Source organism: Sceloporus occidentalis, unplaced genomic scaffold (assembly GCF_023333645.1).
Source record: "Sceloporus occidentalis isolate IW3139 unplaced genomic scaffold, rSceOcc1.0.p SCAF_2, whole genome shotgun sequence".
Lineage (NCBI taxonomy): Eukaryota > Metazoa > Chordata > Lepidosauria > Squamata > Phrynosomatidae > Sceloporus > Sceloporus occidentalis.
Window position 1 is genome coordinate 147,851,712 of NW_028316982.1, and position 24,179 is coordinate 147,875,890.

The following is a 24,179-nucleotide window of genomic DNA, read 5'->3' on the forward strand; positions in this document are numbered from 1 at the left end:
CACCCGTTATAAGGCCCCTGCCTTCCCGCTCTTTTCCCCAGTTCCTTTTTTCCGCCGCGCTAGCTGCTTCAAGGAACTTTCGCTTGCTTCGCTTGCTGGAATCACTTTCGTTTTTGAACTCGGACTGTATCTTGACCATTCTCTGTCTCCCGCCCCTGGTAACTTTGGACCTTCGGACTGTTGACTTCGTTTTCGGATTTCCCTTCGGCTTGACGATTTTGGAGATGCCGGCGCCTTTCAAAAAGTGCGACATCTGCAAGGGCAAGGTGCCCGTTCAGGACCCGCACTCCTCCTGCCTTTTGTGCCTTGGTCCGAACCATGATCCCAAGGCCTGCACGCTCTGCGGATCCCTCTCCACTCAGGCTCGTAAGAACCGTGAGTCCCGGCTCACGTCGGCAATCGCCCTGGGGAAAGTGCAGGAGGGAGGTTCGCGGTCCTCTTCTGTCCCGCCTTTGGCGCCCCCCGCTTCATCGTCCCGGGCAAGTGTCTCCAGCGTGGGATCGGGGAGAGTTGCCGTCTCCAGTGTGGTGTGTGTCCCGGCCGGGACCCCTTCCACCACCTCCGATGTGGCCCGTGGCTCCAAACCGCCCAGCGCCACCGACAGACCCTCCAAGCGCCCCCATAAGTCATCGGGGACTGAGGGTACCGAACGGGCCTCCAAACCGAAGAAGGGATCGGAGGGTTCCCGTTCAAAGGAGGCTACTGAGCTGAAGGTCCATCTGCCCTCGCCTTCGTCCTCCAAGGCCTCCAAGGCGTCCAAGGCACCTCGCCATGCGACACCTAAGGAGCAGACCGAGCCGGTACAAGGGTCAAGATCACCGAGGCCTTCGTCGTCGACAGCGGCTGCTGTCATCCTGGACCTCCCGGACAACCCGTTCTTCCCATCCGACGAGCCCTCCAAGCATGGGAAGAAGAGGCGCCACGACGAGGCCGGTCGCGATCCTGCCCCAAAGAAGGCAAAGTCCTCCAAGGATCGGACCACTACCGACCTACCGGGACCGAAGGAGAAGAAGCGCTCCCCCTCCAAACAGGCTCGCGCCTCCGCTTCATCAGCTCCCCGCGATCAGGGACCGACGCCGCTGGACCAAGGGACCCCGGTACCGGTTACTCCTCTGCCTCCTCCGATCGGGGATTCCACCCGCGGGACGGATGACACAGTGCCTCCTCGCTCCCTCGAGCATCGGTCGCCATCCCACCCGGCAACCGAAGATGAGGACGACTTGCCTCGCGGGCAAGATTTCCCGGACCTCTTCTACGACATGCAGTCGCGCCGCTACTACATGTCGGTCCCGGAGGACAGAGCCTTGAGGGAGTTCACCAAATTGAACCCCCCTCCTGCAGACCGGTCTCACCCGTCCGCATCGGTACCGACCGTGTCGGTCTACGAGAGGTCACCGTCTCCACCCCGCAGACGCGAGAGGTCGCTATCTCCACCCCGTCGACGCTCCCGGTCTTCGGTCGACTTCGCTCCAGCCCGCTCGAGATCCCAGGTCAGAGTGACTGATCCTCTCTCTTCTGACCTGGATTCCGAGGACGAACCGCTGCTACCCTCGGAGGCACCCTCGGACGAGGATGTCCTCTCAGGCTCGGCCTCCCCCCAGAGGATGCACAACCCGGAGCCGTCTTCTCCGTCGGACGATGTCAGGTCCTTCACGGAGCACGTGGTTAAGATGGCGAGGGCTCTCGACATCGAGCTCGCATCCGCAGTCGACGACGCTGAGGATCCGGTTGAGCGTCGGGTGCATGGACGAGTCCCCACTCCGCCGTGCCTGCCTCTCCTTCCCTCGCTTCAGACCATCGTCAAGAGGTCCTGGAACTCCCCGGCCGCCCTATCGGCACCCTCCCGCAAGGTGGAGTCGCTATATAGGGTTGCCCCGGCGAGTTGCCCTTGGTTGGCCGAACACCCTCGGCCGAACTCTGCCATCGTTGAGGGAGCCCAGCACAGCTTCGTTCCGAAGCAGGCCACCTCTCCTGTCGACCGGGAGGCGAAGAAGGTGGACGGACTGGCGAAGAAGGCATACTCGGCGTCTGCACTGGGGGTCAAGGCCGCCAACTACACTGCGTGCATGGGGGCCTACATTCAGACCCTCATGGAACGGATCTCCCCCCTCGTCCCGGACGTCCCAGACGACATCCAGAGGCAGCTGGTGGAGATCAGGGACGAGGCACACTCCATTGGAAGCTGGCTGATCACCACTTCCAGGAATCTGGTGGACTGCTCCGGGAGGGCCATGTCAGCTTCCATGGCTCTACGACGCCACGCCTGGCTGAGAGCCTCCGACCTCAACCCGACGGTCAGAGCTGCCATTGAGGACATGCCGATCAACGGAACCGGCCTCTTCCACGCCGAGACCGACGACCGCCTAAACCGCAAGTTTAGGATGAAGGCGGCGGCGAAGAAACACGGCATGTCCTCGGCACCGGCCTCTCCGTTCCGGAAGCGTCAGCGCCCGTGGCAGCCGCAAGGTCAGTCACAGGGGACCTTCTCCCGGGACCGACAGCCCCAGCAGCAGGGCCCTCAGAGACAGCGCTTCCCCTCGCAGTCTTCCTCCTCCTCTGGCCGTCGCAACTTCCCGCCCCGGTACCGCAAGTCCCGCCGGCAGGACACCGACCAGGGGAAGAAGAGAGCCTGAAGGGACGCAGCGCGCTTCGTCTCCCCTTCACCCCTCTTCTTTTTGGACATCTTGAGGCCCTTTGTTAACACCTGGGCCTCTATAACATCGGACTCGTGGGTTCTCGACATCGTCCGCAGGGGTTATGCCCTCGAGTTCCAAGAGCTCCCTCCAACTGGAGCCTTTATGTCCACTCCCCCCTCGGACACCCTTCTCGACGAAGTGCGCACCTTGCTTGTGAAAGGGGCAATCTCCCCTTTGCCTCCCGACCAGTGTTCTCGGGCCTTTTTCTCCAGGTACTTCACGGTACCGAAGGCGGATGGGGGCATTAGGCCCATCCTGGACTTGAGACAATTGAACCTGTTCCTTGACTACCGTCGCTTCCGAATGGTAACCTTGGCTTCCATTCTACCTCTGCTCCACCAGGGCCTGTGGTTCGCGACCGTCGACCTGAAGGATGCCTACTTCCACATCGGGATCCGACAGTCCCACCGGAGATTCCTCGCCTTCGCTGTCGGCCCCGATTCGTACCACTACAACGTGCTCCCTTTCGGCTTGGCCACGGCTCCACGAGTCTTCACGAAGTGCATGGCACCGGTGGTGGCATACCTTCACCAAAAGGGCTTCATGGTCTTTCCCTACTTAGACGACTGGCTGTTCGCAGCCGAATCCAAAGACGAGCTGCAGGAGGCAGTCTCATTCACCTTGCGCCTGCTGGACTCCCTCGGGCTGGTCGTCAACAGGGAAAAGTCCCACTTTACACCGACCAAGCGGGTCAAATTCATCGGGGCCGTCCTCGACTCCGACAACTGCCTAGCTTTCCTCCCTCCGGACCGGTTTCAGGCCCTGACAGCATCCCTCAGGCCGTGCATCTCCCACAGAAGGGTGAGAGCCAGAGATGTCCAAGTCGCTCTGGGCCACATGGCGTCGACGACATTCGTCACCTCTTGGGCAAGGCTTCGTCTTCGGCCTCTCCAAGCCTGGTTCCTCTCCGTCTTCTCTCCGTTGGAGGACCCGCCTTCAGTGTGGCTCACGGTACCGAGACCGGTGGCCGCTTCCCTCAGATGGTGGTTGGACAGCTCCAACGTCTGCACCGGGATGCCCTTCCATCAGCCCCAGGCACAGCTGACTCTGACAACCGATGCATCCCTGGAGGGATGGGGCGCCCACCTGCTCGACCTGGTCGTCAAGGACAGGTGGTCCGCACAAGACAAGCGCTTCCACATCAACGCCTTGGAGATGCTTGCAGTACAAAAGGCTTTGAGGGCATTCGAGTTTGCTGTCTCGGGGAGAGTGGTCCTCCTGAGGACGGACAACACCACCGTGATGTACTACATCAACAAACAGGGTGGTACCAGATCCAGGACCTTGCTCGACCTCACACTCCGCATTTGGGATTGGTGCATCCAGAGACGCGTTCTCCTCCAAGCGATTCACCTCCCCGGAGAAGACAACGAGCTGGCGGACCGCCTCAGCAGATCTCCGTCGGTGTGCCACGAGTGGAGGCTCCATCCCGAGACGGTCGGCGACCTCTTCGATCGGTGGGGAACCCCCCGGATCGACCTCTTCGCGACCAGCTGGAACAGCCACTGTCCCCAGTTCTGCTCCAGGAAGCGGATGGACGGATCCCTCGGAGACGCATTCGCTTTCCTCTGGACGGGAGAGCTCCTCTACGCCTTCCCTCCGTTCCCTCTGATCATCAGAGTGGTTTCCAAATTGACTACGGACCGCTCGCATGCGATCCTCATCACCCCGTGGTGGCCGAGGCAGCCGTGGTTCGCATCCCTTCTCCACCTCTCCGGGAGATGCTTCCTCCGTCTCGACCCTCGCCCGGACCTGCTTTCGATCCAGGACGGCCGGATTCTCCATCCCGACATCGAGAGCCTGCCGCTGGTGGCCTGGAGGATTCGGCGCTGACTACCTTACCGGAATCGGTAAGGGCGGTGATCCTGGCTGCGAGGAAACCTTCCACCCAGCGTTCCTATGCCCTGAAATGGAGGAGATTTTGCCTCTTCCTGGACCAGAAGGGCTTGTCTCCTACACAGGTGTCCACTCCAGTGGTGCTGGAGTTCCTGATGGCACTTTTGGATGGAGGACTGTCTCTCACTTCCATCAAATGCTACTTGTCTGCCATCTGTGCCAAATACCAGTTCGGGGGGAGGGTTTCTTTTTTCAAAGACCCCTTGGTGAAGGGGTTCCTGAAGGGTTGTGCTAACCTTTATCCTCCGGTATCGGTACCTACGCCGGCTTGGAGCTTGGAGTCGGTATTGTCCGCCCTCCAATCCAAGCCCTTTGAACCGATGGCCACAGCGGACTTGAGACTATTGACTTGGAAAACCGCTTTTCTTGTGGCCATCACCTCTGCCCGCCGTGCGGGTGAACTCTGTGCTTTACGTAGGGACCAACCATTCCTGAGGTTCCACAAGGACAAGGTGGTCCTCCGTACGGACATTACCTTCCTGCCTAAGGTAGTGTCTGCTTTCCACATGTGCCAGGACATTGTATTGCCTACCCTCGCATCCAATCCGACGTCGGATGAGGAGCGGCGCCTGCACTCTCTTGATGTCAGGAGAGCACTTGCCTTTTACCTGGACAGAACTGCTGCCTTCAGTCGGTCCGAGAGACTCTTCCAGTGCTACTCGGTACCGAAGCAGGGGTTGCCTGTTTCTGCGCAGAGGTTGTCCAAATGGGTGGCTGGTACCATCCACCTCTGCTATGAACTGTTAGGCAAACCTCTCCCTGGTAGGGTTCGGTCCCACTCCACGAGGTCAATGGCAGCATCCTCTGCATTTCTGTCAGGGATCCCCCTCGAGGATGTCTGCAAGGCCGCTGTCTGGTCCCAACCTCTGACTTTTATAAAACATTACAGGTTGGACACCAGAGCCATTCGAGACGCAGCTTTCGGGAGGGCTGTGTTGGTTTCAGGGTTGCATTAACTGCACTACTGATGGTTGTGTTTCAGCACTTATGTACATATGTTACTGTGTCAATTTGTTGAATGATAATTTGCACAATTCCATGAATTGGTCTTGCACGACCTCTTGTTCCCCTCTCAGGTTTAGCAATGTTATTGCTATGTTTGGTCTGTACATCAACAAAAAGACTGACTCCTTTTATGGTTCAAGGTGTTTATTGTAATAAATATGCCTTTGGTTTACCATAGCTATGGTCTCAGGACACTCCCTCCGCCGCATACCTAAGCTTGTCAGTCTAAACCCATTTGTATGATTCGCAGAGACCACGAAGAAGAAGGACAGGTTGCTTACCTGTAACGGTATTTCTTCGAGTGGTCATCTGCGAATACATACAAATCCCACCCGTCCATCCCCTCAGTGTCCTGCTCTCATTTGGCTCTCTTCCTTCGCCTGCTTGGCGGAAAAATTACGGAACTGGGGAAAAGAGCGGGAAGGCAGGGGCCTTATAACGGGTGGGCGGAGTTACCGCCAAAAAGTTTCAATATGTTGCAGAGTTAACTCTGCCCAGTGATTCCAGAAGGTTCCGAGCAGCACTGCGCAGGCGCAGTAAAACCCATTTGTATGTATTCGCAGATGACCACTCGAAGAAATACCGTTACAGGTAAGCAACCTGTCCTTTCCTGAAATTTCATGATAAGAAAACTTCAGCTTCCAGGATTCCCCAGGATGGCACCATGACAGTTAAAGTAGTATCAAAGTGCTGTAGTTTTATTGTGTGGATACATCACCTGAGTCAAAATGGGAAAGGTATCATCCATACATTGGAATTGGTCCTCAGGTAAATTTCAGATATGCCTGCAACAAGTGCCCATGACCTCTCCTGGAAGTCTCAACACCTGCATTTTACCATCATCGTACTGAAAAATACAGTCAACCCTCCACACCTGCAGCTTTGACTTTTGCAGCTTTGATCCTTTGTGAGTTTGATTAATATGTTCTCTAGATCCTCCAGCGCAACTTTCACCAGATGTTGCACTGAAGGACCTAGAGATTCCTAGAGTCAACACTTCTCTAGGCATTTGTATGTCCTCCAGCACAATTCTATGGTTACCATCCAGAAGATGTTGACATAGAGATGCCCTGGAGGACCGAGATATTCCTAGCTTTCTCAGGTTAAAAAAAAAGGATTTTTTTATTTGCAGTTTTTCCACTTTCACAGGGGTCCTGCCTCCCTAACCCCAGTGAATGTGGCCATGAAAGAGCCAGTGATCTTGAAACACTGGAAATCAAAATAAGGTTGATTACTTTTGCTAGGGTCACTTGGTTTTTTAAAAAATCCAACTGTAGACTAACATTCTATGTGTAGTAGGTGAATGAATCCATGTAGCCTTGTCATTCAATCGTGTCACTGCTTATTTAAGAGTATTCTATGATAGCTCGAGGATGTTGTCCTTCCATTTTTGCCAAAAGCTCTTCTTTTCAGTAACTGGTTATGTGATGTTGCTGCCATCTGCTTCATTTAAGCAACTGGTTACTCACTGTCGTTGCTTCTGGTTATAGGAGTGGAGAATATCTGTCATCCTTTCCCTAGAGCTACAGCTAAGATAAACATTTAATTTCTCATGTGTGTGTGTATCAAGTTGAAAACTATTTGTTATTAAATCTGCTTTGCATGACTTCAGGCGACTTATTTGGTTCATACACGTTGTGTCAAGTGGTTCATCTTACAGCCAGAGCTTTAAGCAAAAAATGTACCCTAAATTAAAGTTACGAACAGCGGATCTGAGGATGTCTTCATCCATGTGGGACCTCTATTTTGGAACAGTCCAAGTTGTGAAACATTCTGGAAAAGTCCATCTTGTTTGATTGTGTAGTCTTCCTTCACCTCCAGGAAACGGGACAATTTCAGGAGAATTCCACCAGGTTTCAAGGTGCTTCCCCTCTCTTCAGAAAATCAGTTTAATCACAACTTGGTAGAGAAAACTGATGAAAGTATGTTGATTTGGAGGGGCCTTTAGGCTATATGTTTTCCAGTTAACTTCTAAAATTAGAAGCGTCTAGACTCTAGCTATCATGATTTGACTGAAAGATTCTTTCTCCACCTTAATCTCAGATTTGCCACTACTTTTAACAGGGGTTTTGCTCAGGTTTATTCATCTTGAGATATAGGTGCTGGTAAAATATATATATATATATATATATATATATATATATATATATATATATGTCTGTTAAAAATCTAAATACTAACACGTGTACTGCAAAATAAGTAAGGAATCATCATAACTACTTAAATCTTACTGATTGAGAAAGCTAGTTATTTACAGTGTTTCAACACGTAACAGGAGTGAGGAAAGTATGGCACCCCAGATGTGGACTGCAACTCCCAACACTCTTTATCATGGCTATGTTAGTTAGGCCCCTGCTCTATAGCCTGTGCTCCTATTGGGCTACTGGGCCCACATTAACCCATTTCCACAGGCCCCGGAGAAATCTTAGGTGAAAGCACTGCCTTGAAAAAAAGGCGGTATTTATTTTACTATGTGCAGATGCAGACCAGTTTAGAGTAGCTGTTGTAGGCCTTCCCTGTTGTCCAATTGCCTATCTGTTCTCCCCATCTCAGTGGATGCTCCTAAAACCACAGCCAGCCACAGCACTCAGCAGGAGGAAACAATCAAAGCAGGGAAGTACTGAACTGCCAGAGGAGTTGAACAATATGATATTACAAGATGGCTGCTTTGTGGGAGTTTATCACACTGGCCCTAAAATGGGCCCAGTGCGTTCTAAACGTGAATGCACGTGGGTGTGCACAGAATGGGATGGGGCCAAGAACCCCATTTTATTGCACGCTGGAACGCCGCCATTTTCCTCAGGTTGAGCACCCTTTTCCTTTTCTGAGAAGACTGAGGCAAAGAAGGTGTTGAGTAATTCTGCCTTTTCTCTGTCTTCTGTTAGCATTTTGCCATCTTCTCCACGTAGTGGCCCTACCATTTCCTCCTTCTTCCTTTTGCTGTGGACTTATCCAAAAAAGCCCTTTTTATTGTTTTTAACCTCTCTAGCAAGCCTGAGTTCATTCTGCGCTTTAGCTTTTCTGACTTACCGCTACATGCGCTAGCTATTTGTTTGAATTCCCCTTTGGTGATTTCCCCATTTTTCCATTTCTTATACATGTTCCATTTAAAACTTAGCTCAGTTGAAAGTTCCTTATTCATCCATCCTGGTTTCTTGAGACATCTCCCATTTTTCTTCCTCATTGGAACTGTTTGAAATTGTACCTTCAGTATCTCCCTTTTGAGAAACTCCCATCTGTCTTGAACTCTCTTCTCTTTTAGTATTCCTAACCATGGGATCACCCCCAGTATTTCTCTAAGTTTACTGAAATCAGTTCTCTTAAAGTCTAGAATGTGTGTCTGACTATGCCTGGCTTCTCCTTTCCACTGTATAACTAGGGTTGCCATAAGTCAGGACCTGCAAACTGGGACAAATGTAGGACAAAATTTTAAAATGTAGGACACATTTTATAAAAATGGAGGACACGTGAAAAAATGGGTGGTTTTTAAAAAAATGTTAATATAAATGCGGAGGGGAACAGGCAGGGCGAAGGAGCCTCACTGAAGCGAGGCTCCTTGGCCCTGTCAGGAGGGGAGGGGGCCAGGTGGGGAAGGAATCCTCCCCTCAGGGAGGCTTTCTTTCCCCACCTGGGCTCCGTCCCTGCTGGTGGAGCCCAGGCGGAGAAAGAATCCTCTTTGAGGGGAGGATTCTTTCCCCGCCTGGGCTCTGTTCTAGGCAGTGGAGCCCAGGCGGGGAAAGAAGTCTGGCCTCGGCAAGGCTTCTTTCCCTCCCTCAGCTCCGACGGAGCCAAAGAGGGAAGGGAAGCCCCCCACCACCAAAGGAGAGAGGCCTACACAGGCCTCTCTCTCCCCCCCCCCCACCGCTGTTGCAGACTTTGTTGCAAACCGGGAAAGTCCCGCCCACAGGCGGGATATGGCAACTCTATGTATAACAAACTCCAGGAGAACATGATCACTCCCACCTAAGGATCCCATCACTTGCACCCTATTAACCAAGTCATCCTTTTGTTGATCTAAAATAGCTGACCTCCTTGTTGCCTCTTCCACCTTTTGGACCATGAAATTGTCTTCCAGGCAAGTGTGGAATTTGCTAGACCTTGAGGATTTTGCTGAGCTTGACTTCCAGCAAATATCAGGATAGTTGAAGTCGCCCATCACTACTACATCTCACCTTTCTGAGTGTGTGGTTATCTGTTCTAGAAAGGCATCATCCAGTTCCTCAGTCTGACTTGGGGGTCTGTAGCAGACTCCCACCATAACATCCTTGTTGTTTCCCTCCCCTTTAATTTTTATCCAGATGCTCTCCACCTGGTTTCCAGGATTGATGTCCTGGATCTCTTCATAGTGGGAAAGCTGCCCATGTCTGCCATTTCTGTCTTGAACAACTTCCTGTACTTCCAAGGATAAGGGCTTGGCTAATAATATAGCTACCCTCGGGACTTTAATGTGCCACTGGCTAAAATTTGGATGATACAGTATTCCTTCTTTCTTTTTATTATGTTTCTTGAAGAAACATAATGTCAAGGGAGTGAGACTCAGAAATTTTAAATATTTTCATCTTTTTGAGTATGTTCCCAAGCCCTTGAAAATAAGTGATAGCATGTTCAGTTTGTCCAAAATCGCTTATGAATTAAGATGTTAAAATTCCCTTTTATAATGGTCTGCATATGAGATGGTTCTATTTTATCCTTGTTTTATTAAAGTACCCAACGTATTGCTATTTCAAGTATTTATTTCATAATTTAATAGCCACCCTGGTTTTAATAAACCTTTTCAACAAAAAACAATAACACAGGTAGTAAAATGAATGTTTCATGCTCTCCAACTAGAACTTTCTGAAAGGGACTTCAGAAAGTCTTTTTAGACCACACAAATTATCTGCTGTGAATTTAGCTGCAGTTAGAATATGATAATATGTAGGGTCTGTGTGCATAGTATAATAATTAATGGTGTGTTGATGCTCCCATGTGATTTGTTAGGAATTTGGTGTAGCATGTGGCAGGGTCACAGATCCCTGACAAGCAAACTGTTATGTGCAGCAACCACGGGATCAATTGAAAGCTGAAGACAGCCTAGTTAGATAGGTAAGCAATCCTAGCCTGCCATTTAGATCTTGACATTGTCAGTCTTCCATTATTAGCTTCTTTTGACGTGACCGGAGCAGGCAAAGTTAACATAGCCACTTGTACGCACCAAGGTTTATAGAAATACATTAAAGAAATTCATTAAAGAGAATTGCAAAGATCAGCCTCCGGTTTTAAGATCATGATATGCATTGAGTGTAAGAGAGAAGGCTGTCTGAAGCCATTAACCTCAATTAAGGTCATAAAAAGATCAGTCCTTTCCATAAAAGAAAAATGTAAATAACCTGCCTGCACCACCCTACCTTTTGGCAGAATGCTGAGGGAAGGGCTTGGTCTTTTGCCAAGGCTGCTGCAGAACAGTGCAATAAGCATTCCTAATGTGGGTCACTTAAAGAGCTGCATGCATGCTAGACTCTATGGGTGCAGCACAGATTTGTTCCACCTCAACCGCGGATACATTCCCAGGTGTCAACCCCATTCTCCCCACAGTATGGGTTTAGTCTGTTGCTCAGCTGATGCCTGACCTCCAAGTCAGCTCAAATTTTTATTACACCAGTAGCACACACTTTCAATAGAACAGGCAGGACTATGGTCCAGAAGTAGGTATGAGGAGTAAGAACAGACATATTTTTTTCTTTTATTTTTTAAATTTAAAATGAATTTCCTAATTTCGTTATTTTGGGACATTTTAATTTCAGGAAAGCCAAACCTGCCCCCACCCTCTGCAAGAATCTCAGTGTCTTAAAGTTCTTTTGTGGGTGTACATTGTATGCTTTCAAGTCATTTCCAATTTACGGTGACCCTAAGACTACCCTATCATGGAGTTTTCTTGGCAACATTTGTTTAGAGGAGGTTTGTCATTGCCCTCCGCTAAGGCTGAGACTCAGAATGTGCCCTTCCTCCACCTGTCAGAGACTCAAGGAGACACTACAATGGCTGTTCTAGAAATCTCAGTCGATACCACTCTCCTGCTATAGTGAACAGTTCAGCAAAAGAATGACTGGTGTTGTGGAGTTGCCTAGTGTACCCATGCCTGTATTTTCTCTGAGAGATTTCCCAGTGCCACCGCCCATCAAAAACCTTGGGATAAAATGGGTTCTGGTTGTAGGTGTGAACTTCCACTCATTTTCAGCAGTGCCGTCTGACTATTCCTCTTGTGCAAGTCTGCAAATATGAAGTGCTCCTATCTAATGAGGGTGTGATATTTTCATTACATGGCATTGCTGTACTCTGTTTTACTTTTAAAGCCCATTATGACTAATAATGGCCTACCAAAACAAATACAGGTTGAGTCTCCCTTATCCAGAAATCCAAAATCTGAAATACTCCACAAACTAAAACTGTCTTCATGGACAGCAGAGATAGTGACCCCGTTGCTTTTTTTTTTTTTTTTTTTTTTGGGGGGGGGGGTTCAATGTAAACAAAATTTGTTTAGTGCACAAAAATATTGTATAAAATTACTGTCAAGCTATATGTGTAGGATGTATATAAAACATAAACAAATTTTGTGTTTAGACCTGGCTCCTATCTCCAAGATATCTCATTATGTACATACATGCAAATACAGGCATTCCAAAATAAAATTTAAAAAATCCAAATTCAAAACACTTCTGGTCCCAAGCATTTTGGATAAGGGATACTCAGACTATATATTTAAAATAATGAATAATTATCCAACAATAAAATGCTGTCTGAGAGCCAGTGTGGCATAGTAGTTTGAGTGTTGGACTATGACTCTGGAGACCAGGATTTGATTCCCAGCTCAGCCATGAAACCCACTAGGTGACTTTGGGCAAGTTACACTCTCTTAGCTTCAGGGAAAGGCAATGGCAAATCTCTGAACAAATCTTGCCAAGAAAACCCCATGATAGGTTTGCCTTAGGGTAGCCGTAAGTTGGAAACAACTTGAAGGCACACAGCAACAAGAACAAAATGCTGCAATAAACAATGCAGTTTCATTAAGGTGGGTGAGGCATTGAATCAGGATACAAAACTCATGAACGTTTTTTTAAAAAGCGAATTCCAATGTTTTACACATGTCCTCAAGTGCTTAACATGAAGCTATCTTCTCTCCTTCATACGCTTCTCACCACAGGACATGTTCTCTATATATGTGACAAATATGATTTTGGCATGATGTATGAATCAGTGTTCTGTAGATGGGCTTTGGCAAGGTATTCACTTGTGTTATATACTTCATAATTGTTATGAACATTTCCTAAAACAAAGAATGATGCTTGTGGGGCACAGAATCCTTTCACTTTGGTTTCATTATCCAAGGAAAATGGACTTAATCCCATTAAATCCACACTTAAATGCTTGGTTTTGATTGCACTGAGCCTTGCTAACAATTTCTCCAGAATATGCTCAAAGACAATATATGAGGGATGAAAATAATTCATAATCCACTGTTATAGCCGTGGGTTCTGGAGGAGTAATAATTTAGGATGTTGGCCTCCCAAAGGTTTACAAACCAATTAAATTGTTTAAAAGACATGGATACAAAAAGACCATAAAAAAATAAAAATTAAAAAAACATGTATTTTAAACAAAGAGTAAAAAAAATCACAAATTGTCTTGTTTCACTTCAAAGGGGTAACTCATTTTTTGCAGACTGCGTTTTCGTAGACAATAGCCTACTGCATGTGACGCAAGAATTCCGTAAAAAGAGCAGAATGAAGTGACAGCATGACCAACAGATGCAAAGAAAAAAAATTGTATCAATGAGCTGGTTTGCTTTGAATGTTGGTTCTTCAAGGAAAGAAAATATTAATGGCTTCAATTGAAATGTAGATTTCTGAGTGCCTAAATACTCTAAAGGCAGCAGATCTTGTCTGATTTTGGAAACTAAAGAGGTCAGCCGTGATTAATACTTGGATGGGAGGCTACCAATGAATACCATGTGCTGTAACATCTGGCAAACCACCTCTAAGTATTCCTTGCCTTAAAAGAAACACAACTCTATGAAAAGTTCATGGTGATGCCATGCGTCAACAGGCAACTTAAAGACACATACACAGTATACTCAGGAAAGAGCCAGTGTGGTTTGAGCATTGGTGTGGTTTGAGCATTGGATTGCAACACTGGAGACCAGCTTTCAAATACCTCCTCAGCCATGCAAACCCTTTGGCTGACTTAGGACAAGCCATACTCCTTCAGCCTCAGAGGCTCTTCTGAACAAATCTTGCCAAGAAAATCCCATGGTAAGGTTGCCATAATAGGAGATTATCACATGGAGAGGAAGGACGGGAAAGAAACACTATGCTCCCATCCTTATGGAGCGATCACACAAAGATTATCAGATGACATTGTGCTTATCCCAGTCATTAATCCTGTAAATGAAGTGGAATTGTCCCATCATTTACTTTGATTTCACATTAACAGATTAATACTTAAGTGACAGGACTATGTCATTTCACTGACTGGAGAATGACGGGATAAGCGCAATGTGTCTGATAATCTTCAGATAATCGCACCACAAGGATGGGAGCATCACACTTCGTTCCTGTCCTTATCCTGTTCTTACCCTCCAATCTCCATAGTGTCACCAATAAGTCAAAAATGACTTGAAGGCACACTATAACACCAAAGTAAACTGAGAAGTAAATAAACAGCTTAACAGCTGTTGAAAACCTAAAAACTAGTTTGACATTTCCATTTAGATTTCCTAAGTGTGGACAGAAACTTCCTTTTTTTCCCTCTCATAAACTTGGCTAGGTCATGGAAACCTAAGTGGAACTCTGAAACTAAGTCTAGTTTCACAGCAGTTATGTAATTGTTCATTTACTTTGGAAGGGATCTATTATATTCTGATTGAATTCAATTTATATGTTGATTATACTCCTCCCCCCGCACAAAGAACATTTATGTTCAAAAGATGGTTGGGAGATTTAGAAATAATCATATACTCTGTTCAAACACAGAATTAGACATGCCTGAGGGTCAAATCACATGTTATGTTGGAGCGCCGTGTAATTATCTCTTTATAAAAAAGCAGCTGTGAAGTATGGGGTGGATGTGGATATGTGCTGCTGTGTGTGGTAGTGGTGGGGAGGGATGAGGGGTCCTATTCCTGTTCTGCAACTGTGACCCACATCTCTTCACTAGCATTGTCATTAACAGTGTTAATAATATTTTCTTTTTATTAGAGAAGCATATGATACGTCTCTCTTATGCCCAGCCCTCCAAAGTTCATAGTGCCTCACATCAACCACAATATTTGGGCACAGAAGGCAGAAAACCCCACAAGCAATTCTCCCTACCTCTAGGGAAAAAACATACAAACACAACCAATTAAATCACTAACAATTGGGTGGCTTATTCAAAATCTACTACCTGACGCAGCCACCTCTAATAGCAAGGATGGCAGTAACATTTAGGAGAACATTTACTGCTTTACATATTTAAATTTCCCAGCTGTCTCAAGTGCTGCAGTGGCCATATAGATTAGGTCCATAGTGTGGAAAAAGATTAGATTCCCCCTCCCCTTGTAGAGCGTTCACAACTGATATTGCCAGCCCCCTCTCTATGCAGCTTCTTTAGAAAAAAGAACATTACACCAAAACCCAGAACCTCAGTGTAGTGTGTGGTTTGGACCTTGATCCCTTACTTTGTACACAGTAGCATGTAGATGTTACTAACCCTCTCTTTCATGTGTTGTTTTTGCCTTTATTTTTTCATTCCATTGTGAGCTGCAGATCTCTTTGGGGTGGCATCTAAAAAGCACACCACAAATCTCAGTTTCTTCCTTTTATTTAGGTGCTGTATTATATTTCTGGTTCACACTAATAAGCTCTCCACAGTTCAGCCCCATCATCTTTTCTTCCTCTTCCTCTTTGTCTTCCTCCTCCTTGTTCTTTTTTTTTTTTTTTTACAGCTCTCTCAGGTAAGAGATCCAGCATGGTATAGTAGTTTGTGTACTGGACTATGACTTTGGAGACCAGAGTTTGAATCCCTGCTCAGCCATGGAAAACCACAGGTTGGCCTTGGGCAAGCCAAACTCTCTCAGGATCAGAGGAAGGCAAAAGCAAACCCACTCTGAACAAATCATGCCAAGAAAACCCCATGATAGGGTTGCCTTAGGCTTGCCACAAGTTGGAAAAACTTGAAAGCACATGACAACAACAACAACAAGCCTCAAGTGTACGAACCTGATCAATGCATCCATATATCAAGCTCCTCAGTACTGGTTTTTAGGCCTGGGTCTGTTTGTTCTGTTAAGGAAGACTGTTGACTTTGAAGACTCCTGCCATAATCAGTCAGTTTGTTCTCCAAGGTATCATGGTCCATGCTTGCTGTCTTCCTATTATTTGTCTGCTCTGGCAAACTGAACACGGAAAGGCTGTGCCAATTAACAGCTGCCCCTTTATGGCCTAACAAACGACTTTCCAGCCTCTCTTTGGCCCTGGTTTATGTGCGGAATACATTTACTTTCACCACTCCAGAATGGAACTACGGACAACATGTAAGCACCTTATTATCATTGCATACTTTTGTCCTGGAGAATTTGAATGATCGAGCCATCTGTGGTGTGTCTGAGAACAAACTCTAACTTCAGAAACGAAGCAGGCTTATCTGGGCTGAGTTCCCTTTCAGTTTATTGCATTCTCAAGCACACGTTCCCTGCTAAACGCCAGAGTTATTTATGAGCGATTTATGTTTTCATGAGTGATTTCTATCTTTTAAAGGTGTACACAAATCTGTGATTATTTGCCATTTGTTATGCATTATGCTTGCAGTTTTGAAATCCTCTCCACAAATTCTACATTTAGAAACATTTAGGTCTTTTAAGTGGATTTGTATTGGTTATATCTTAAGTTGCTGTATGGACATAATCCTTCAGTGGAGGTGGTGATAGACAGAGAATTTCAGTTTAAAACATCTTGAAAGAGCTAGTATCCTTTGATAGATTTAAGATATTACTATTCATAGCTGTTGTATAAGTATAAAACCTCTCTCTCTCTCTCTCTCTCTCTCTGTTGTTCACATATAGAAAATCCCATATACATATATGATAAACAGAAAAGTGTGTGTGTATATGTGCGCATGTGTGTGTGTACCTAAGACTTTCCATAGGATTCTGTGTATAAATATAGATAGATATGTGTATAAATTTTCTGTCAGTGTAGACATACATACAGATGTGTAGAAAATCTGGTGAGTATGTAGATAGATAGATGTACATAAGATATTGTCTGTTTGTGTGTTTATATATAAATCTGTCTGCCTGTCTTCCTATCTACATACTCCCTCTCCCTATACATACTCAGAGAGATGTAGAAAATGTCTCATGTACATCTCAACATACATTTATATCTATCTACATTAATATAAGCATACACTCACATGTACAATATCATGACCATTCTTTTGCTGCTGCCAAATATTTTTCTCTGAGCAGCTGCATTCTTCAGAGCAGCTTTGATAAGTTAGAGAGTGAATAGGAGATGGGAGAGAAACATAAATCAAACATTATTTGGGGGATGCTCAGAAATGAAGCAGGAGGATCAGAAGGACAGGTTAGAAAGGAAAGTGACAAAGGGAGTATGAAATCAAGATGGCAAAGGAATAAATATTGCTGGAAAGAGGATTCAATTTTCTTAAGCGGCATTTGCTGAGCACTCCAAATTCAGATGACAATTAGCTCTAAGGAACTGGTCAGCAACATGGTACCTTCTGCTAGTAAAGTCAGTCTCTTTCTGGGCTCGCAAATGAGTCAAACTTCCCTAAACAGAGTTCCCAGTATTATTGGGTAGTTCAAACACACTGAATGGTTATGTTTCATTGAACATCTACACAATTTATTTTCCTTGATGCCATAGTTTGTAATGTATGTAGTTTATGTGTGCAAAAACATATATGGTGAAAGGATACATATCAGCTAGGAACCCTGCTACACAAACAGCTGTGCACATAGCATACACTCAGACAGAAACAGCTATCTGTTTAATCTATAAAATATGTAATGTCTTAAAGTATATCTATGCAGGTATGTCTTGTGATTATCACATATCCACTCTTAGCCTGGATTTATGCTGTCTGAAAAAAGGGAGAGAGTTTATTTATTTATTTGGTTCCCTCTTCTCAGCTTAAACTTTATTGATTTTCATATTTAGCATATTTTGACTGCTTCCAAATGACATTTTCCAGCTATAATAAAACAGAAATCTATTGAATGTTTGCTTCCCAGTAATATTACTCTTTTGCTCTCTCAACTCTATATTAAGTTAGTTTTGTTTTGTGTTTTACTGATGGACCATGAAGATGTCTGGCCCAGTCAATTTCTTTTTTTCTGTGCTTCTGCTTCTCTCACACAGCCACATGTCTGTTGAGAAACAGTGGGGATGGCAGCTGGGAGTTACAATTCAAAACACCTGGAGAAGTAAAAATTTCCTGAGCCTATCATACTTGATCTAATTGTAAACTATGAAGTAAGACTGTATATTAATGGGAGGGGGACTGGTGGCCATGATTTTGGCAAATTATTCACTTGGGAGGAAAGAGAATATAAGATCCAACATCTCTCCTAAGGAATGATGCTCTGGGTGCTCACATGAGTCCAGAGAGCCTTGCATTGACTTTGGTCTGTTGAGAGTCTAAACTGGGATGTACAGAAGATTCAAAAAATTAGAACTGATGTACAGCTGATATTGCTTCTACTGTACACTTGAGCCCCACCTGTTCTCAGTGAAGTTCAAAGCTATTTACCATGATATGGTGAGCCATATAAAAATCTCATGCAGATGTTAAAGCTGCATTGGAAGGCAGATTTGAATAATTCCCTGTGCCAGCTGCCATCCATAGAGAACAGTTTCTGTAAAGGAAAACACGTGTAAATGGAAGCATCTATCCTAGGTTCCCATTTTACCACCTTCCCACTTTTTTTTTTTTTAAAAAGGCAACCCAATAAAGTTAGCGTTGTAGCAAAAGCAGCATTTGGGAATTGCAGAGAGATTCAGAAATATGCCAAATATTACTATTAGTACTGGTATTAGTAGTGGCAGCTAAAAATGAGATAGACATGATTCTGAAGTGTAATCAGAATACTAAAATTAGGACTGTCCATTGTATCACATTTCCCATTTCTATGTATGGTTGTGAAAGCTGGATAGTGAAGAAAAATGATAGGAAGAAAATCAACTCACTTGGGATTTGATGTTGGAGAAGAATTCTACTGATAGCATGAACTGCTAAAAAGACCAATATATGGATGAGAGCAAATCAGGCCTGAAGTCTCCCAAGAAGCAAAGATGACTGAAAGGAAGATGCTGTATTTGGCCATATAATAACAAGAAAAGACTCACTAGAAAATACAAAAATGCTGAGGTCAATAGGAAAAGAGGAAGATCATATAACAGGTGGATAGATTCAATTAGAGAAACCACAGCCATGAATCTACAAGACCTGAACACTTGAGGAGAGGGTGACTTGGAGGTCTCTCATTCATAGGGTTGCTATAGGTCAAGGTTAACTTGAAGTGAGTTAACAAGAACAATTAGTAATGTCTTAATAACATTACTATTATAGTAATAATAATACTGCAATGGCATAATAATATTGTCACTGTATGGTGGGGAATGCAGAGTCACTTGGCTCTCATTTCTAGACCACAGCAGGGAAATGGAGAAGACCATTGTAGCAAGTTCCAAGTAGCAAGTGAGTGAAAGACAAGGGACAGTCCACTCCACTGCATAGTCCTTTTGCTAACTGGTAGTAGTATTTTTTGAATTCTGAGCTGTTTTTCAGAAAGTTACCTTTTGGGGATGACAACGTGAAACCAGAGATTCTTTGACTTGGATTCCAAAAAGATAAATTTCCCAATAAATGGAGCAGAGCAAATCAGCATCTGACCTGGCATTACACACATGAATTATTTGCAAGGGTTGCCAGTATGTAAATGTACTGTGGTGGATGCTTTTTGAAAAATATGATTATAATTCCATCCCAAAAGTCAACGTACATCCTGTCAAAAAGAGGAAGCACACATGTGCAGTTAACAGGTAGTTAACCAAAAGACAAAAGGTAAAACTATCACTCTGTGGTAGAGCACATGCTCTGCATATAGGAGATCCCAGATTATATCCCCAGTGTTGCCAGATAGGCCTAAACCCTAGAGAATGACTGTCTGCTGGAATTGGTACCATTGCTACAATTTCTTGAAAGATATAAGGCACCATGTTTTGACTGAAATTGAAAAGTAGGGTCCTGATTCTGTTAATCCATATCTTGTCCTTTCTGCTCTATCTGAGAACTAGACCTTTAAAAGGATTTCAAAGGACAAGATTTAAAAAGCGTTCTGTCTGAGTCCTTCCAGAAGAGGACAAAACTGTTGGGAGGCTTGAATATGTGTTACTGTAGTTTGTGGTTTCTGTTTTTTGTTTTTTAAATGTAAATGATGTTTCTTTTGTCTCAGATTATATACTAGCTATTTCAGGAACCAACTGAAACATTTTATTCTCACCCTTGAGTGGGCTTCTTTTTAATTCTTTTCTTCCATTCTTAATTCCAAGACGCATCTATGTTCCCTGCTCTTCTCCTTTGTGTCTCCTTCTTTCTTTTATTTTTAAAATAAATTTTTAATTTGTTTTTTTTCAAATAATTTTCTTATAAAAGAATCCAAGTGTTATAGTGCATCGGCACTAAACTCTGAAACTCTAACATTTAAATGTAAAAAAATAAAAAACCAGAAAGGAGATAAGTTGCCCTTCAAACCATAAGAGCACTTTAGCAAACCATGCCCTGGTTTTGAGGAGAGAGAAAAACCTTTTGAAGAACCCTCCAAGAACAACCTCCCCAAAAGAATGGAACAAGTAGACACTAAAGTGGCAATAACTGGCAAAAAATAAGGAGCTGTATGGCAGGGACTCATGCTTCCATAGATCAGTTTGGAAGAGCCCTTTGACACCTTTTGCAGTATGCTCTGGTCTGGAAACCATGCCCTATGAAGAGCGGCTTAGGGGGCTGGGCATGTTTAGCCTGGAGAAGAGAAGGTTAAGAGGTGATATGATAGCCATGTTAAAATGTTTGAAGGGGTGGCATAATGTGGATGCCGCTCCAGAGACTAGGAAGATTATCGCATTGACAAATGCTGCCGCGATAGACTGTAAAGACGAAACTGGGTGTTATTGCATGTGCCAGCAGCCGGGCGAGTGCAACTCATCTGCATCCTGGACCTCAGCTGCACTTATATGGTGGCTTTTCAAAAACAGAAGACTTCAGTTTTTGAAAAGCCGTGGGATAAGCGCAGCTGAGGTCCAGGATGAAGACGGGTTGCGCTTGCCCGGCTGCCAGCTCGTGCAATAAAACCCAGTTTGCCTTTACAATCCCGAGTCTATCGTGACAGCATTTGTCAATGTGATAATCTCCTAGGACACTAAACAATAATTTCAAGCTACAGGAAAAGAGATTCCACCTATACATTAAGGAACAACTTCCTCATGATAAGAGATGTTTGACGGAATAACACACTCCCTCTGAGAGTGATGGAGTCTCCTTCTTTGGTGGTGTTTAAAAACAGAGAATAGATGGCCATCTCTTGGAAGCTAAGCAGATTCAGGCCTGGCGAGTACTTGGATGGGACACTGCAAATCTAGTGACTGCTAATGGCATCACTAGGGAGGTGTGGTAGTGCAACCTGCACCAGGTGGCACCCTAGAAACGGGAGGGAAGGGGCAAACATACCTAGCTCCGCTTCCCCATGGCAGTGGCAATTTTCTCATGAGGAGGCCACCACTGCTGCCATGAGGAGGGAGAAGGCTGAGAACTCCTGGCCCTACACCTCTGCATTGGCTGACACCAGAGGATGGGACGCCACTGCTGCCAATGAATACTCGGTGCAGGAATATTTCAGAAGAGGGAATTGGCAAACCACCTCTGGGTATTCCTTGCCTAACAAAACCCTTTGAAATTCATGGGGTAGTCATAAGTCGACAGGCAACCTGGAGGCGCATATAAACATACACATTGTAATAAGTGCTTCACCATCCTTCCCAGCACAGTGCTGATTAAGCACCACTGAGAGTTTCTGAGGAAACCTCTGTTTTCAGCAGTTCTTCCATCTCCTCTGCAGGGGAGAAGGTGGTGGTGATGGTGGTGGCAGCCTTGGTTGGTGGCGTGTGCTCTCCAAGTGCCTATTACAGGATAATTACAGAGGTCTTGGGCCGGTTTAATGACAGGCTTCCACTTTGTTAGGGTCTGAGCATAATAAAAGTTAATGCCTTCACCAGTCTGGAGTGAAAATGCCTGTGTGCAGAGCAAACTTGGTAAGCCTTGGTAAGGAAAAAACAAAACAAAACAGAAATATGCCGTCTTTTAAATGTGTTAACAGGCCTCAGGCCTTGAGCTTGGCATACATAATGTACCCATGACAGGAAGCATTGTATAAAAATTTAATAGTAAACAACCACCTGAGCATTCTTAAGGTTTGAATCATGTTTTCAGCTTCTTGACAGATGTAGAAAAATCTCCTAAATTTCAGTTCTCCCCAAATCATCTCTCTCTCTCTCTCTCTCTCTCTCTCTATATATATATATATATATATATATCTTTAAGATAGGTAAATGCTGCTTAGAATAATTGTTAGCCAGGAGGATGTTGGCAGTTGAAATGGGAGAGGTAATTCAAGTTCAACTGTGTAGCAACAAATCTTTTAAAATGCATATTAAAAACATCAACTATATACTAGAAAAATGGCAAAGGCTGGCAAGCCAGACTGCTGCTTAAATGTGCCAGCAACTTCCTTCTCTTTATTTTTAACACAGGATTTCAATGCAAAGGGATTTCAGTATGGTAAGTGGGGACACTTTATTGCGGTTCACAAATCCACATGCATTTATTCTGCTTAAAATATGATACAGGGCATTTTTTTGTATTCCCATTTATCGCTTGCCAAGAAATAATTAAGAATAGGAGCTAGAAGATTAATTTTAAATAAAAAAAATCTTCTCAAATGAAAATGTCAGGTCATAAAAATTCCTTTTAAATCATAACAGCATATAAATCTTTGAAATTAACCATGTAATTACAATGTCTATCAACTTCTACCTTGAGCTTTGAGCCTCTCTTTTTAATCTTCCATTCTTTTTTTAATGAATAGCTATTTTGAAATTAAAAAGTACTGTTCATTACACATGCCCCACTATAATAGGGTTTTTATCATATTTGCTCTATTTAAAAATACTTGCTACTTTGTAATTATTCACACGCCGATCCCTTCCTATATCGAGCCGAAAATAAAAAATGAAATAGAAGTCAAAGGTGCTTCAGAGCTGAATGATTTACACAATTCATTAAGGACGGTGATTTTTCAGTTAGCATCAGATTAAATGGTTACTTACTCTCAAATAGCCCTCGGGGAGTTGAATTGCTGGGTAGCAAACAGATTAAAGTTTGCATTGAAAGAAAAATTGAATTCAGAGGTAATCAATAGCATAATAGGGGCAGTGAGTGGTGCCTGCTGCCTGAAATGAAATTACCATATTTTTAATCTTAATTTTCCACTCTGTTTATCTGACAGTGTGGATGTGCAATCCAAACAGATAATGAGAGAGTGGGATATTGACACTGCTGTCCTCTGGAGTGCTTGTTTTCAGTGATTAAATGCTGTGATCTGTGATTACTTTGTGCAGGGATGTCAGAGCTGCTGGCCAGAGCTATGGGAGGGACACTAACTCAGCAGCTGCAGCTTCCCTGTCTCTCAGGCCCTAATGCTTGAAATTCATTTTCTGTCTGCTATATGACTATAAGAGAGTGAAGCAGATGGGGGGTGGAGAGGGAAAGGGAGAAGATGGAGGGAAGAGGATGGGACCAGGAAGAAAGAGCAAAATGATCTATTTACCTATATACCTCTACCACTAGACAGCATGACAGTAATTAACCCTTATTTCTCCTGGTACTTTTTATTATTATTTAAAGAAAGCATTTAATTAGATCAATATGCAGAGGGCTATCTCTTCTAGCAGGGTGTATTTCTTCCAACCCTCAGACTTCCAAGCGATGGGAAGATGAGCTACTATTACAGAGACAGAGAGAGGCAGGTTCTGCCTAACAAACTTCAGGGCTGAAGTGAGTTATCTGCCGTAGTACAAGTGGATGAATCTTTGTAAATCAAAGTGTGCTTCCACGAGATCCAGCAAGGCAAATTGTAGTTGATATATGTGAAAATAGAAAGATAATTATAATCAACAGTCGGGCATAATTCTTTTAAAATGCTGGCAAAGCAAAGGAGACGATTGCTGATGATGGTTAGGTTTAGGTTTTTTTTTAAAAGAGTGCAGGAATGGAAAGTTCAAGAAACAAGAACCATCTCATCATACACAAAATACTGGAAGTTCAATAGGCATTGTTTGCATTCTGCTTTTATAGGATATTTTTTTTATTGTATAATTTAAGAATGTGTTGCATAATAATAAAGTGCCCTGCTATAAGAGATAATTCAAAACATGCCACTATAGCACAGTATTGGCAGGAAAGGGAGTGAGTAAAAGAACGGTTATAGCA